The sequence below is a fragment of the Rhinoderma darwinii genome, chromosome 2, assembly GCF_050947455.1.
Source record: "Rhinoderma darwinii isolate aRhiDar2 chromosome 2, aRhiDar2.hap1, whole genome shotgun sequence".
Taxonomy (NCBI): Eukaryota; Metazoa; Chordata; class Amphibia; order Anura; family Rhinodermatidae; genus Rhinoderma; species Rhinoderma darwinii.
The window spans coordinates 67,612,900-67,630,397 of NC_134688.1; the positions used below are offsets into that span (position 1 = coordinate 67,612,900).

At 43.4% G+C, this 17,498-nt stretch overlaps 1 long non-coding RNA gene across 1 annotated transcript; it reads left to right on the forward strand.

Annotated features, from left to right (window-relative positions):
- The first annotated feature begins 16,176 nt into the window (after positions 1-16,176).
- On the forward strand, positions 16,177-17,396 carry LOC142740605 (uncharacterized). Its single transcript, XR_012880813.1, has 3 exons — positions 16,177-16,345; positions 16,456-16,879; positions 17,185-17,396. It is a non-coding gene; the product is annotated as an uncharacterized LOC142740605 (long non-coding RNA).
- The last annotated feature ends 102 nt before the right edge of the window (positions 17,397-17,498 follow it).

Genomic DNA, 17,498 nt, shown 5'->3' on the forward strand with positions numbered 1-17,498 from the left:
TCACTCACCGTCAGAAGAAGGCAGGAGTCTTGCAGCGGAGTTCTCACTGGTGTCGATGCCAGCCCGGGAGTGGACCAGTCCAGTCACCTGACCTGTGAGGTGACTTTTCAATTGACAGGTAACAGAGTTACATGATGGGGATTATTTTTTTCCAGTTGTGTAACTCTGCTACCGGTCAATGGAAAAATCATCCACCAGACCCCCCCTGTAGATCGCTCCACACACAGCCTCCCTGTAGATTCTCGCACACACAGCCCCCTGTAGATAGCTCCAGACACAGCCCCCCCTGTAGATAGCGCCAGATACAGCCCAGCTGTAGATAGCTCCAGACAGCCCCCCTGTATATAGCACCAGACACAGCCCCCCTGTAGATCGCTCCAGACACAGCCCCCCTGTAGATAGTGCTACACACAGCCCCCCTGTAGATAGCTCCAGATACAGCCCCCCTGTAGATAGCTCCAGACACAGCCCCCCTGTAGGTAGCGCAACACACAGCCCCTTAGGCCTTATTCATACGACAGGGTCCGAGTGTCGGCCGATAAAAACGGCCATTTTGGGCCATTTTTCCCGGCCGTTTTGCATCCGTTCCGATTCTGTTCCGGGCCGTGTTGCCGTTTTTAACGGCCGATTTTGACCCGTTTTGCATCCGTTTTTTCCCCAGTCCATTTTAAAATCGGATGAATTTCATTTAAATTTGTTGCCACACACTTCGCTCTGTAGATAATGCCACAGCCCCCCTGGTAGGTAATGCCACCCAACCCCCTGTAGGTAATGCCACCCAGCCCCCTGTAGGTAATGCCACCCAGCCCCCTGCAGGTAATGCCACCCAGCCCCCTGTAGGTAATGCCACCCAGCCCCCTTAAGGTAATGCCACCCAGCCCCCTGAAGGTAATGCCACCCAGCCCCCTGAAGGTAATGCCACCCAGCCCCTGCAGGTAATGCCACCCAGCCCCCTGCAGGTAATGCCATTCAGCCCCCTGTATGTAATGCCACCCAGCCCCCTGAAGTTAATGCCACCCTGCCCCTGTATGTAATGCCACATAGCCCCCTGCAGGTAATGCCACCAAGCTCCCTGCAGGTAATGCCACCCAACCCTCTGCAGGTAATGCCACCCAGCCCCCGGCAGGTAATGCCACCCAACCCCATGTATGTAATGCCACCCAGCCCTCTGGAGGTAATGCCTCCCAGCCCCCGGCAGGTAATGCCACCCAGCCCCCTGTATGTAATGCCACCCAACCCTCTGCAGGTAATGCCACCCAGCCCTCTGGAGGTAATGCCTCCCAGCCCCTGGCAGGTAATGCCACCCAGCCCCCTGTATGTAATGCCATCCAGCCCTCTGCATGTAATGCCACTCAGCCCCCTGCAGGTAATGCCACCCAGCCCCCTGTAGGTAGTGCCACCCAGCTCCCTGTAGGTAATGCCACCAAGTCCCCTGTAGGTAATGCCACACAGCCCCCTGTAGGTTGCACCCACCCCCCCCCCCCCCCCCCCCATTCCAGGAGAAGTCACTGACTTCATTGTCCATATATGGACAGTGTAGTCACTCACTTCTCCTGTAGCGGAATCCCCGGACATAGGGTCGGGGATTCCGCTTCAGAAGTGTGTGACGTCGCTGTGTCCATATATGGACAGTGTAGTCACTCACTTCTCCTGTAGCGGAATCCCCAATCCCCGGCAGGGGATTGGGGATTCCGACTCCTACAGGGAGCAAAAAAAGACCCTCCTCCTCCTCCTCACATGCACTCTGCATTCACTCACCGTCAGAAGAAGGCAGGAGTCTTGCAGCGGCGTACTCACTGGTGTCGATGCCAGCCCGGGAGTGGACCAGTCCAGTCACCTGACCTGTGAGGTCAGGTGACAGGTCAGGTGACTGGACTGGTCCACTCCCGGGCCAGCATCGATCCCAGTGAGACCACCGCAAGACTCCTGCCTTCTTCTGATCGCTGCTGCAGTCATCAGCGATCAGCTGTTTTGATGCAGCACCCAGCGGGACATTTTGAAGACCGGCCGGGATGGTGGGACAGTGGTGAGAAACCGGGACTGTCCCGCCGGAATCGGGACGGTTGGGAGGTATGCAAATGTTTGGCAAATGATTGGCAGAAGCTGAGCCGGTGCCATCATCGCGGTTTCTTACAGCTGACATCCGGCTGTAATGGCGGGGACCGAAATTAGATCGGCTCTCGTAGCCGCCGGCAAGATGGCGCCGGCTCAGGAGCTGATCCGGCGTCATCAGCGGTGGAAGTCAGCTGTATGTTACAGCTGACATCCACCTGTAACAGCAGGAATCGGAGCTAGCTCCGAACCCTGCTATTAACCCATTCGATGCAGCAATCGAAAGCGATTGCTGCATCATAGCGGTTACTAGCAGATCGCCAGCCCTGACAGGCAATCAGGACTGGCGACTGCTGCTATGGCAACAGGAGACACAATAATAAAAATAATAAACCATACGTATTTGGTATCGCCGCGACCATATCGACCTGAGGTATCAAAATATTATATTATTTATTGCACGCAGTGAACAGCGTAAAAGAAAAACTTAAAAAACGATACCAGAGTTTCTGTATTTTGGTCACTTTTCCCTACAAATATTGGAATAAAAAGTGATCAAAAAGTCGCACGTATCCAAAAATGGTACCTATAAAAACTATAGCTCGTCTCGCAAAAAAACAAGCCCTCATACAGCTCCATCAACAACAAAATTAAAAAGTTATGGTTCTCACAACTTGGTGACAGAAAAAATACATTATTTTTGCAAAAGTAATTTTTATTGTGCAAAAAGTTGTAAAACATAAAAGTGATATAAATTAGGTATCGCCGGAATCATACTGACCTGCAGAATAAAGTTAACATGTAATTTATAACGCATGGTGAACGCTGTATAAAAAAAACTAAAAAAACGATGCCAGAATTAAGTTTTTTTGTTTACCTGGCCTCCCAAAAAATAGGATAAAGGGTGATCAACAAGTCGCATGTACCCCAAAATGGTACCAATAATAACTACAGCTCGTCCCGGGAAAAAAAGCCCTCATACCGCTACGCCTATGAAAAAATAAAATTAGTTATGGCTCTAATAAGTCAGGAAATAAAAAATATGCAGTTGTGCAGCCCGAGGGGAACATTTCTTCTGTTTCAAGAGGCGATTTATCAAGGACCTAAAATTAGGGAACCAGGAAGGGGAGGGCCCAAACATATCCGCTGGAAGTGACGGTGCCCGTATTATACCAGGACAACACTTTCCCAGCAAAATTCCCCAAACTGCAAAGGTGTGGAGTATGGACCAAAAGGGGGATAAGAAAGGACGCCATATATCAGTGCAACACCGGCCTGTGCAGAAAGGATTGCTTCACAGCGTAACACATATCTATGGATCATTTTATTGTTTTTTTACCCCATTATTATACCACCTGACTATGCCCCTGATGTACTCTGCCCGGCTTATATGTACCCCCACATTATAAATGGAAACACCAGCAATACTCAAACAAATCTACTACCAAGCAAAATCCGCTCTCCAAAAGCCTAATGGCGCTCCCTCCACTCTGAACCCTACAGTGTGCCCAAACAGCAGTTTCCGTCCACATATATGGCATCGTCATACCCGGGAGAATCCTTTTAACAATTTTTGGGGTGTGTGTCTCCAGTGGCATAAGCTGGGCATGACATATCTGCCACTGAAATGGCATATCTAGGGAAAAATAAAAAATTTTAATTTGCGCCATCCGCAGCGCATTCATTTATGGAAAAGACCTGAGGGGTGAAATGCTCACTACACACCTTAATAAATGCCTTGAGGGGTGCAGTTTCCAAATGGGGTCACTTCTCAGGGGTTTCTTTTTCTTATTTCACATCTGAGCCTCTGCAATTGTGAACCAATACTTTGTAAATCGCCAAATTAGGCCTCAATTTCGCATGGTATGCTTTCACTCCTGAGCCTGGTCGAATGTCCAGGCAAAAGATTAGGGCCACATGTAGGGTGTTTCTAAAACCGGGAAACACAGCATAATAATTAGAGAGCTGTCTTGTTATGGTGGCACAAGCTGGGCACCACATATTGCTATATCTATGGAAAAAAATCCCATTTTCACTCTGCAACATCGAGTGCACACTAATTTCTACAAAACACCTGCACGGTTCACATGCTTACTACACCACTAGGTAAATGCATTGAGGGGTGTCGTTTCCAAAGTGGGGTCACTTCTGGGGGGTTTGCACTGTTTTGGTCCCACAGTCGCCCAGACACCAATCCAGCAAAATCTGCACTCCAAATGGCGCTCCTTCCCTTCTGAGCCCTGCCGTGTGCCCAAACAGCAGTTTATGGCCACATATGGGGTATACCATACTCTGGAGAAATTGCTTTACAAATGTTGAGAAAATGAAAAATTTTGATCTAAAGCTACGTCTTATTGACGAAAAAGGATTGTTTTTATTTTTACTGCCCAATTCTAATAAATTCTACGAAACATCTATGTGGTCAAAATGCTCACTACACCCCTAGATGAATTCCTCAAGGGGTGTAGTTTCCTAAATGGAGTCACTTTTTGTGCGTTTTCATTGTTTTGTCCCCTCGGGGGCTTTGCAAATGCGACATGGCCTCCGCAAACCATTCCTGCTAAATGTGATCTCCAAAAGCCAAATGGCGCTCTTTCCATTCTAAGCCCTGCCGTGTGTCCAAACAGCCGTTTATTACCACATGTGGGGTATTGTTTTATTCGGGAGAAATTGCTTTACAAAATTTGGTGGTGCTTTTTCTCCTTTAGTCTTTGTGGCAATGAGAAAAAAAATTGCTAAACCTACATTTTTTTTGAAAAAATTTAGATTTTAATTTTCAGGGCCTATTTCCAATAATTTCTGCAAAAAACCTGTGGGGTCAAAACACTCACTATACCCCTAGATAATTTGCTCAATGGGTGTAGTTTCCAAAATGGGGTCACTTGTGGGGGATTTTAACTGTTTTGGCACCGCAAGAGCCCTTCAAACCTGACATGGTGCCTAAAATATATTGTAATAAAAATTATTCCCCAAAATCCACTAGGTGCTCCTTTGCTTCTGAGGCCGGTGCTTCAGTCCAGTAGCACGCTACGGCCACATGTGAAATATTTCCTAAAACTGCAGAACCTGGGCAATAAATATTGAGTTGCATTTCTCTGGTAAAACTTTCTGTGTTATAAAGAAAATTGGATTAAAAATTAATTTCTGCAAAAAAATTTGAAATTTGTAAATTTCACCTCTACATTGCTTTAATTCCTGTGAAAAGTCTAAAGGGTTAAGAAATTTTCTAAATGCTGTTTTGATACTTTGAGGGGTGAAGTTTTTAAAATGGGGTGACTTTTTGGGGGTTTCTAATATATAAGGCCCTCAAAGCCACTTCACAACTGAACTGGCCCCTGTACAAATAGCCTTTTGAAATTTTCTTGAAAATGTGAGAAATTGCTGTGAAATTTCTAAGCCTTGTAACGTCATAGAAAAATAAAAGGATGTTCAAAAAAAGATGCCAATCTAAAGTAGACATATGGGGGATGTTAGTTAGCAACAATTTTGTGTGTTATAACTGCCTGTCTTACAAGCAGATACATTTAAATTGAGAAAAATTCCAATTTTTGCAATTTTTCGCAAAATTTTGATGTTTTTCACAATTAAATACTTAACATATCGAGCAAATGTTGCCAGTAACATAAAGTCCAATGTGTAACGAGAAAACAATCTCAGAATCACTTGGATAGGTAAAAGCATTGCGACGTTATTACCACATAAAGTGAAACATGTCAGATTTGAAAAATGAGGCTCTGTCAGGAAGGTCAAAAGTGGCTAAAAAGGGAATCTGATCAGTCCACTGTTTTCACTTTTTAACCTGCTCTAGAATAGGATTCCAATTATATAATTGTAACCAAGTTTCGGACTGGGGTTCCTGGGCCCTGGGACCTTTGGGACCTATTATTGTGTCAGTCTGGGTCCCCCCGCTGGATCCTTGGTACTTTGGTGGCCTAGGAAAACCCTGGTAACACCTCATTTAGCAGTTTTTATAAATAAATCCCATTGTGTTAAAATGAATATATCTTAATAATGGAACATATATTATTCTGCATTATCATTTATGTAATGAAACAGGCCTTATAACACACACACACACACACACACACACACACACACACACACACACACACACACACACGTGTATAATTACTGCAACCAACTAAATTCAATGCTAAATTCCCCTCTATCTACTGCTCCTACCACAATGATGTAAATCATGGATACTGTAGGTCCGGGTATGTCTTTTTTGCTAGCTACATTTTAAAATAAAAGGTCACCCTGCTAATGTCCGGTACAATGTGATTTGTTATCCTATAAAATAACATTGTTCTAGAAATGTGACTAAAGGACATCTATTAGGTAAACTGACTATTTCAGTCTGTAGAAATAATGATGATGTACAATCGGCACAGTGACTGCACACTCTTTCTATTTTGTGTTTTAATTGAAACTGACAGAGTCGCTAGTGACTGCGTTCTGAATATATTATCAGGAAGAATAACAGTTCAAGGGTAATCATAACATTAATATTACTGCAAACGGAGTGCCATCATATTGTACCAGAAACAAATATAAAAACGACTACATAAAAACTGTTCTCCTTTCTAAATAATGTCACCCAGTTTAACTATTGTTACTTGGATATACTTAACCCCATTACTGAAAAAATATCTCCTGAAGTGTCTGGCTCTGCTAACCACCGACCGGTCTCTAATTTCTCATTCATCTCTAAATTCATGGAACGCTTGGTCTCGCCTAATTTGCTACCTCTCTGCTAACTATATTCTTGCTCCTGACAATCTGGTTTCCACACTCTACAGAATCTGCCCTTACTACAGTCTCAAATCAAGTCTGATGGCTAAATCTATCGGCAACTACTTCCTATTGATTCTTCTGGATCTCTCTTCAGTGTTTGATACTCTATTGGCCTCTAGGACACTGCTCTCTCTTGGTTTCCTTAGTACCTCTCTCACTGCTCGTTCAGTGTATTATTTATGCCAGTTGCACACGACCGATGTGCCACTCAAGCCATTTTTAACGGCACCTGAGTGGCACTCGATAGTCTTCACGGACACTTTAGTGGGTGAGTCGGGTCCGTGAAAACTGACTTGATTCTCTGATCCGTGGAAAGATAGGACATGTCCTATCTTTCCACGAATCACTGACGGGACTCGGCTGGCACACACTGTCATCTGCATGAGGCATAACTGGCACAACTTCTCCTCTTTCCCTTGCTGTTGGGTTTCCTCAGGGTTCAGACTTAGGTTCTGCAAGCTGGCAATGCCGGTCTTCCCCAGGCTGGAGCACTGTGTAAGTCGCTCACAACTTTGTTAAGGAGCCTTTTTAGCTGGCACCTGACGAAAATCATTAGACATCCCTAACCCTGGACTGTCCTAAAGGATGGAAAGGAAGACTCTTTCTATTTCCACTCCAGCAGCTCAGCCATTTCCGGGTTCTCTTAGGTCTCATGCACACGACCGTGCTTTTGTGGCCGCAATCTATTTTCACTTTTGCAAATAAATAGCGGACCTATTAATTTCTATGGCCCCATGCACACAATCGTGGTTTTCACTGAACCGTGCTGGGTCCGCAAATTCGGACCTCAAAAACTCAGGACAAGTCATTTTGCAGTCCGTATTTGTGGTTTCACACTACTGGTGAACTGTCCCACCCAATCTTGCTGACAGTCTCCTCCAGTGTCACCATCCAATCTTGCTGATAGTCTCCTTCAGCATCCCCATACAATCCTGCTGACAGTCTCCTCCAGCATCACCATACAATCCTGCTGACAGTCTCCTCCATCGTCCCCATACAATCTTGCTGACAGTCTCCTCCATAATCACTACCCAATCTTGCTCACTGTCTCCTCCAGCATCACCATACAATCCTGCTGACAGTCTCCTGCAGCGTCACCATACAATCCTGCTTAAAGTCTCCTCCAGCATCACCACCCAACACTGCTGACAGTCTCCTCCAGCGTCACCATACAATCCTGCTGACAGTATCCTCCAGCATCACCATACAATCCTGCTGACAGTCTCCTCCAGCGTCACCACCCAAAACTGCTGACAGTCTCCTCCAGCGTCACCATACAATCTTGCTGATGAGTGATAATGGAGGAGACTCAGCAGGATTGTATGGTGATGATAGAGGAGACTGTCAGCAAGATGTATGTTGATGCTGGAGGAGACTGTCAGCAAAATTGGGTGGGGATGCTGGAGGAGACTGTTAGCAGTATTGGGTGGTGATGATGGAGGAGACTGTCACCAAGATGTATGGTGACGCTGGAGGAGACTGTCAGCAAAATTGGGTGGGGACGCTGGAGGAGACTGTCAGCAGTATTGGGTGGTGATGATGGAGGAGACTGTCAGCAAGATGTATGGTGACGCTGGAGGAGACTGTCAGCAAAATTGGGTGGGGACGCTGGAGGAGACTGTTAGCAGTATTGGGTGATGATCCTGGTGGAGACTGTCAGCAGGATGTTGGGATAAAGACATTTAGCAGGAGAGGCATGCAAAATGCGCAAAAAAAACGTGTCAAATACACGCCGTGTGAACCTGTCAACTGAAAAGTCATTCACTTCACTTTCATCATTCTAAGGGTATGTTCACACGTAGTGTTTTCAGCTGTTTTTTGGGCCGTAAAGTTCGTGAAAAACGGCTGAAAAATCGGAAGCAGAACGCCTCCAAACATCTGCCCATTGATTTTAATAGGAAAAATGCATTCTGTTCCGAAGGCCCGTTATTTTACACGGCCGTTTTGAAAAACGGCCGCATAAAAAAAAACGGGCGCGAAAAAGAAGTGCATGTCACTTCTTGGGACGTTTTTGGAGCCATTTTTTGATTGACTCTATAGAAAAACAGCTCCAAAAATGGCCTTAAAAAATCAGAGAGAGAGGCTTAAAAAACATCTGAAAATTAGCAGCTGTTTTCCATTGAAAACAGCTCCGTATTTTGAGACGTTTTTGAGTTTGTGTGTGCACATACCCTAATGCATTACAAAAATTGTAGCATGGGAATGGGGTAGGGAAAGTGCAAAGGAAGGCATAATTAGTTTCAATGGGAAATACGGCGTTCTGTTACGACGGGGCGTTTTTTTACACGCCCATTTTCCAAAAACAGCACGTAAAAAGACGCCCGCCAAAAAGAAGTGCAGGTCACTTCTTGGGACATTTTTAGAGCCGTTTTTCAATGACTCTATAGAAAAACAGCTCTAAAAACGGACGTGAAGAACACAGCCAAAAACGCGAGTTTGATTAAAAAATGCCTGAAAATCAGGAGCTGTTTTCCCTTTGTTTAGTGAGCGTGTGAACACACCCTTAGTCTTTTGGTGTGTCCTATAGCTTCTGCCAGCTGCATTTCAGCAATCACACCCAAAATGGTAGCCGGACACTGCTTAGCAATTTGAAGACACCTTTTCCTGGCTTGTAGGAGCGGGGGGGGGGGGGGGAGATTCCCTCCCACATTTACGGCAGCTGTGAGTCAGGTTGATTTGCCTTATTCACCTTGCTGTAATTCTGGGAAGTGCTCCCTCTGGTGGCCAACATAGGAAAACATGTAAAATTATTATTTAATTTTTACTACTTTCCACCATGTGGAAGAAAAAAATAAATACAGCAAAAAACGTAAAAAATATAATAGAAATAAGTAACTTACTTAAAAAAAAAAAAGGTTTAATTCGCGACACATTCCCTTTAAAAGGACTGGTCTGTTGCTCAGTGGTCCAAAGTCCTGTTTTCAGATGAAAGTAAATTTTGAATTTCATTGGGAAATCAGGGTCCCAGAGTCTGGAGGAAGAGTGGAGAGGCATCAATCCAAGTTGCTAGCGGTCTAGTGTGAAGTTTCCACAGTCAGTGATGGTTTGGGGAGCCATGTCATCTGCTGGTGTTGGTCCACTGTGTTATATCAAGTCCAGAGTCAGCGCAGCCGTCTACCAGGAAATTTTCGAGCACTTCATGCTTCCCTCTGCTGACAAGCTTCATGGAGATGCTGATTTCATTTTCCAGCAGGACTTGGCACCTGCCTACACTGCCAAAAGTACCAATACCTGGTTTAATAACCACGTATTAGTGTGCTCGATTGGCCAGCAAACTCGGCTGACCTAAACCCCATAGAGAATCTATGGAGTATTGTCAAGAGGAAGATGAGAGACACCAGAACCAACAATGCAGACGAGCTGAAGGCCGCTATCTATACCACCTTAGCAGTGCCATTGGCTGATCGCCTCCATGCCACGCCGCATTGATTCAGTAATTCATGGCAAAAGGAGCCCCGACCAAGTATTGAGGGCATATACTGTACATACTTTTCAGTAGGCCAACATATATATATATATATATATATATATATATATATATATATATATATATGAGACAGCTTATCTGTAGCACTCTGACCCTATACCTATGGATAAGATTAGATTACAGTGGCTCAGCAGACAGTATCACACATGATAGGATTAGATGTAGGGCCAAGCTCGCTGACATTGCGGCTCCAGAGCTGGACCCAGGAAAGGTAAGAATAATAATTGTTTTGCTTTTTTATGTGTTACTCATTTTTTTTATGTGTTTTTTTACAGGCTCGGTTGTTGGACTACGTCGCATTCAGGGATTACTTTGATGATGCCTGTTTTTATTCTCAATAAAATGGTTAATGAGGGTTGTGGTTGTTTTTTTTAATTTCAATAAAAAAACATTTTTTTGTCCTTTATTACTACTGCCTTAGTAATGGCTGCTGGCTGATTGACAGCGTCCATTACTAAGGCGGGGCTTAGTGTTAGCCAGTGCAGAGGCTAACACGAGCCCCCATTATTAACCCGGTACCCACCGCCACCAGGGTCCAATACCCGACCATCTGTAGTGATGGCCGGAACCTGGGGCGGCCGCAGGCTGGTACTATTAGGCTGGGAAAGGCCAGAAACAGTGGCCCTTCTCACCCTGGTAATGCTAGGCTGCTGCTGCTATGTTGTATCTGGCTGGTTATGAAAAATGAGGGAGGGGGGGGGGGAGTCATGTAATTTTTCCCAAACTCATTTTTTTTTAAAAATAAATAAAAAAAAATTACATGCCCCCCCCCCCCCCCAATTTTCATAACCAGCCAGATACAACACAGCAGCCGCAGCCAAGCATTACCAGGGTGGGGGGGGCACTGTCTTTGGCTTTTCCCAGCCTAATAATACCAGCCTGCGGCCGTCCCAGTACCCAACCATCACTACAGATGGTCGTGTACTGGATCGTACCCGGCCCTTCACGGCACCCCTGGTGGCGGAGGGTACCGTGGTAATAATGGGGGTTTGTGTTAGCCTCTGCACTGGCTAACACTAAGCCCCGCCTTAATAATGGACGCTGTCAACCAGCCAGCGGCCATTACTAAGGCAGTAGTAATAAAGTTTAAAAAAATACAAGTACAAAAAAAAAAAGTTTTATTTAAATTAAAAAAAAACACACAACCCTCATTAACCATTTTATTGAGAATAAAAACAGGCATCGAAGTAATCCCTGAATGTGACGTAGTCCAATAACCGAGCCTGTAAAAAAACACAAACACATCAAAAAAATTAGTAACACATAAAAAATCAAAACAATTATTATTCTTACCTTTCTTGGGTCCAGCTCTGGAGCTGCTCTTCTTAGTACCCCTGGTGGAGGTGGGTACCGGGGTAATAATGGGGGTTAGTGTTAGCCTCTGCACCGGCTAACACTAAGCCCCACCTTATTAATGGATGCTGTCAATCAGCCAGCAGCCATTACTAAGGTGGTAGTAATAAAGTTTAAAAGAAAATACAAAGACATAGATAAAGTATTTTATTGAAATAACCCCCCACACAACCCTCATTAACCATTTTATTGAAAATAAAAAAAGCCGTAATTTAAGTAGTCCTCGAATCCGACGTAGTCCAATGATCGAAAATGGAAAAAAACACACAAAAAATAAACATTAGTTACACATGTGGTAGGCTTAAATACAGGGCCCATGTTTGATACTGTCTGTTAGACCATTATCTAAGCCTACCAGAAGGTAAGCTTAGATACAGGGCCCAAGCAGACTGTAATCTTATACAGTATAAGATTACTGTCTTCTGGGCCCTGTATCTAATCATACTATGTGGTAAACTTAGATACAGGGCCTATCAGATAGGTTCAGACATGGGCCATGTATCTAAGAATACCATGTGGTAGGCTTAGATACAGGGTCCATGTGTCACACAGTCTGTTAGACCCTGAATCTAAGCTTACCACAAGGCAGGCTTAGATACAGGATCCCAGCAGACCGTAACGTTACACTTACCTCCTTTTCGGCTCCGGGTGCAGCGGCTGTCCTGACACCATCTAGCTTTGTGACGTCATCCGCAGCGCACAGCGTCGTGACGTTATGACGCGAGAAGACGTCAGGACTTCCGCTGCCCTCGGGAAGGAAGATGGGTAAGTATGTGTAATTACTATAGTAATAGGGGCCCGTGTATTTGATTACATAGGCTCCAGTTACTATAGTAACTTTTATAGATGCGGTGTGGGTGGCCCGGTCGCAATTGCGACGTCCCTGGTACCAAGTACTGGAGAGTACCCCTGATCCTTCTGGAATCCACAATCCTCTGAACCTCAAACTCCATATCTACTTCTACCTGAACTGGAGGAGGAGGTTTAGGTGGTGAAAAAAAATTGTTAAGGAGAGATTTGTGAAAAACATCATGAATTTTAAAAGACGGAGGAAGAGCCAGACGAAAAGACACAGGGTTAATAACTTCAACAATTTCATATGGACCAATAAACCTAGGGGCAAACTGACGAGACGGCACTTTCAGTCACAGATTTTTAGTAGAAAGCCACACCTTTTAAACCACACTAAACACAGGACCCACCATACGTTTCTTGTCAGCATTTTTCTTTTGGATAACTTGTGAGTTCTTCAGGTTCATTTGAAGCTGAGCCCAAACTGTGCACAGTTTATTTGATTCAACTTCCACCTCAGGGTTATCACTAGAAGAGGCGGAAAATGAACCAAAACAAGAATGAAAACCATAATTACGGAAAAACGGCGAGATATCAAGAGAAACATGATGACGATTATTTATAGCAAATTCTACTAGTGGAAAATACGAGATGCATTCAACCTGATTATCCGCAACATAACACCTCAGATATTGTTCCAAGGTTTAATTTAAGCGCTCAGTTTTACCAGTCTCAGGATGAAAAGCAGAAGAGAACGATAACTATACACCAAGTTTCTTACAGAAAGCTTTCCAGAAGTTAGCCACAAATTGTACACCTCTTTCAGAGACAATATTTTCTGGAATACCATGCAGACGGACTATCTGATCAATAAATAATTTAGACCGGGTTTTGGAATCAGGAAGTTAAAGCAAAGGAATAAAATGACACATTTTACTGAACTGGTCCACCACAACCCAAATTACAGAGGGAGGCAAATTGGTGATAAAATCCACAGACAGATGAGACCAAGGTTTCTGCAGAACAGACAATGGAAATAGTTCACCCATAGGATGAAGTCGAGGAGTCTTAGCACGAGCGCAGCACAAGCATACATAGGAAAATACATCACCAGACAAAGACTCCAGTAGAGACAAATTTTTTAGCACAAGTTATCCCTGAATGACCACACAAAATTGAACCATGTAACTCATAGAGCAAATTAAATCTGAACTGAAGAGGGACAAGTAATCTTCCAGCAGGAATATTTTGCAGAGCGAGTTGCTGAGATTTTTTAATCTCAGTTACAAGATCAAGCGATATTGCAAAGACCACTATCCCCTTAGAAAAGGTAGGTTCAGGATGAATGTCGGGGATCTGTGAGGAACAGAAACTTCGAGATAAGGCGTCTACCCTGACATTTTTATACCTGGGTCTGTAGGTTAAAATGAAGTCAGATCTGGTAAAGAACAAGACCCACCTAGCCTGTCTAGGATTGAGTCTTTTGGTTGATTCTAAAAAAGTCTGTTTTTTATGGTCAGTCAGTACAGTAATTTGATGTCTAGCCCCCCTAGAAAGTGGCGCAACTCTTCAAATGCCCACTTAATAGCAATAAGCTCATGATTACCTATATCATGATTTTTCTCAGTGGTGGAAAATTTGCGAGATAAAAAAGCACAGGGAAGCAAATTAGTCAATAAAGAAGATCCTTGAGTCAAAACAGCCCCCACACACCTATTTTTGAGGAATCAACCTCAATAATATAGGGCTAGAAAGGCCAGGTTGAACAAGTAAATGCGCTTCTATAAAACACTTATTTTAAGGTTTCGAAGGCGGAGACCTCACTAGGTTTCAAGTTTACTTTTGTAAGATCCGTCAAATGTTTGGCAATAGAGGAAACATTATGAATACATTTCCGGTAATAATTAGAAAAACCCAAGAACCTCTCAGTGAAGTGGGTTGGACCCAATCAAGAACCGCTTGAACCTGAGTCCATACGAAAATCATTTGGAGAAAGAACATACCCCAAGAAATTAACTTCCTTAACTCCAAAAATAAATTTTTCAAATTTCGCGGAAAGACAATTTTCCCTCAGCACTTGAAGGACAGATCTTAAATATTGAACATGAGAGGATCAATCGGAAGAAAACACAAGGATATCGTCCAGATACACAACCACCAAGGGTCCAGTAAAATTTCTGAAAATATCGTTATCCAAGCTCTGAAAAACAGCTGGAGCATTACTTAAACCAAAAGGCATGACCAAACACTCATAATGACCATCTGGAGTGTCTTTCACTCATCCCCTCTGCGGATATGAACCAAATTGTAGGCCCTGCTTAAAGAGGCTCTGTCACCAGATTTTGCAACCCCTATCTGCTATTGCAGCAGATAGGCGCTGCAATGTAGATTACAGTAACGTTTTTATTTTTAAAAAAGGAGCATTTTTGGCCAAGTTATGACCATTTTCGTATTTATGCAAATGAGGCTTGCAAAATCCCAGTATGTGTTCGTATGAAATCAAAGAAATTCCCCCCTCTGAGTCTGTGCCCTGCTGTAGATTCTTTTGTTAAGGCGGTTACATTAGAATTTCAAAATATTCCCGCTAACATTAAGCATGATAATCTTACTACACCACAACGGGAAAGCTTAAACAGATTACAAAAAATTAAGGATGTTGTATTTAAGGCTGCCGATAAAGGCGGGAATGTGGTTGTATGGCCGTGCCACATGTATGAGGCTGAAGCCTATAGACAGCTACGCGACAGACAGTGCTACAAAAAACTGACATTCAATCCTTCATCCTCTTTCAGATCTACACTGCAGCAGATACTATCGAAAGCCTTACAAGAAGATGTTATAAATAAGGATTTGTTAACCGCACTTACAACGGCTGAACCCATTGTCCCTACGTTGTACTTACTCCCTAAAGTGCATAAGAATGACAAAATACCACCAGGAAGACCAATAATTTCAGGTAGGGGCAGTATTACCGAGAAATGTTGCAAATTTATTGACCACCACCTTAAAGACCTAGTCATAAACCTTCCTTCATATGTTTGGGACTCTGCAGATCTTCTTCAGAAAGTTAGCGGTATCAGCATTGATGATGATATGCTACTAGTTGCGATTGATGTCGAATACCTCTACACTAGTATTAGGCATGTTGATGGTATTAGGGCCACTAAATTCTTTCTGTCCACAACAAATCAGGAAAAACCCATGTGTGACTTTCTTGTAGAATTACTGGAGTATACCTTGACGCACAATTTTTTCACCTTCAATGGGCATTTTTACCTACAGCTCCAAGGAACGGCGATGGGGGCTGCCTGTGCACCCTCATATGCCAATTTGTTCCTTGGATTGTGGGAGAGGGACCTTTTTTCGGATGGCCGGGATGATTCAATGGACCGGATCCTGTTTTGGGCACGGTACATTGATGACATCCTGGTCATCTGGAAGGGTACATCCTCTGAGCTGGACAAATTTATGCTAGATCTCAACAAGAACCAGATTAATCTCAAATTTACGTATAAATGTAATAGTCAGCATATTGATTTTTTGGACATCAAATTAACCAAGGATATTGATGGTTTTCTACAGAGTGATGTGTATCGTAAGGAGACCTCTGTTAATTCTCTACTGCACTTCTCATCCTCCCATCCACCACAGACCTTACAGGCGATCCCTATCGGGCAATTCCTGAGGATAAGGAGGATATGCTCCTCCGACACCATTTTTGAGGAACAGGCCAAGGACCTAAAAAATCGTTTTATTGACCGAGGCTACAGCATGCGGTCCATTAAAAAAGCGTACTATAGGGCCAAGCATACAAATAGAGATGATCTTCTGTTTGCTAAGAAGACGAAAGATACACAGACTAAGGTGAGGTTTATAACAAACTATCACTCGAGATGGCCACAAATGAGGGAAATTTTCAAAAGGTATTGGCCCATTTTGCTCACGGACCCTATTCTCACCAACTATGTGACCAGGTACCCCAGCATAACAGCAAGACGTGGGAGAAATTTGAAAGATCATTTAGTGAGGAGTCACTATGATCCGGTTACGAGAAAACATCCGTTTGGATCAAAGGGAGCGAAGTGGGGGTGTTCCCCCTGTGGGCATTGCGTGGCATGTCCTAATATCGAGAGGACAACAATATTTTCAAATGTTAAAGGTACAAAAATCTATACCATAACACATCCGATAACATGCACCACCAAAGCAGTGGTGTATTATGCAACATGTCCGTGCCCTAAAGTATACATTGGTCTCACTTCTAGGGAACTTAAAGTGAGAGTGAGGGAGCATATGTCCGATATCAGACGAGCAGCAAATGAGGAAGCTGTGGAAACTCTGAAACCGATACCGCGACATTTCAAAACATATCATTCCTGCGATCCAACAAAATTAAAGGTGAGAGGCATCGATCACATCGTTACAAACATGAGAGGAGGCAATATCAAGCAAAAACTAGCACAATGCGAAGCACGTTGGATTTGGACCCTCGGGTCAATGTATCCATCAGGCCTCAATGAGTCTTTGAGTTTCGCTCCATTTCTCTGAACCACTGACTCTTTGCGGGTCTAGGTTTTTTAACATATTTTTAATCAATAAATATATATATTTTTTATTTTATTATGTATATATATATATATATATATATATACAGTCATTACCTTGTTAACTACCCTTCTCTATGAATTCTTTATTTCTTGAAGGTATACAGAAAGACAGTTATATGTGGCGATATGTATATTGAAGATGTTGGAGGCTATGGACTCTGGAGACGCTGAAGATTTAATATAATGTATATGTATGCCCATTGGCTATGGGCATGTGTCATCCTATTCTGTATTTTAAAGATGTTCTCCATTTCCTTGTTCTTCATGGGGATGTTGGTTTTATATTTGTTGGGGATTTATATTTATCATAATATGCACTTTAGATATAAATATGTGTTTATATATCTACATATCATATATATTGTCATTTTTGACAATGTATGGGTGATTGTGATTATTTATGCATCTTA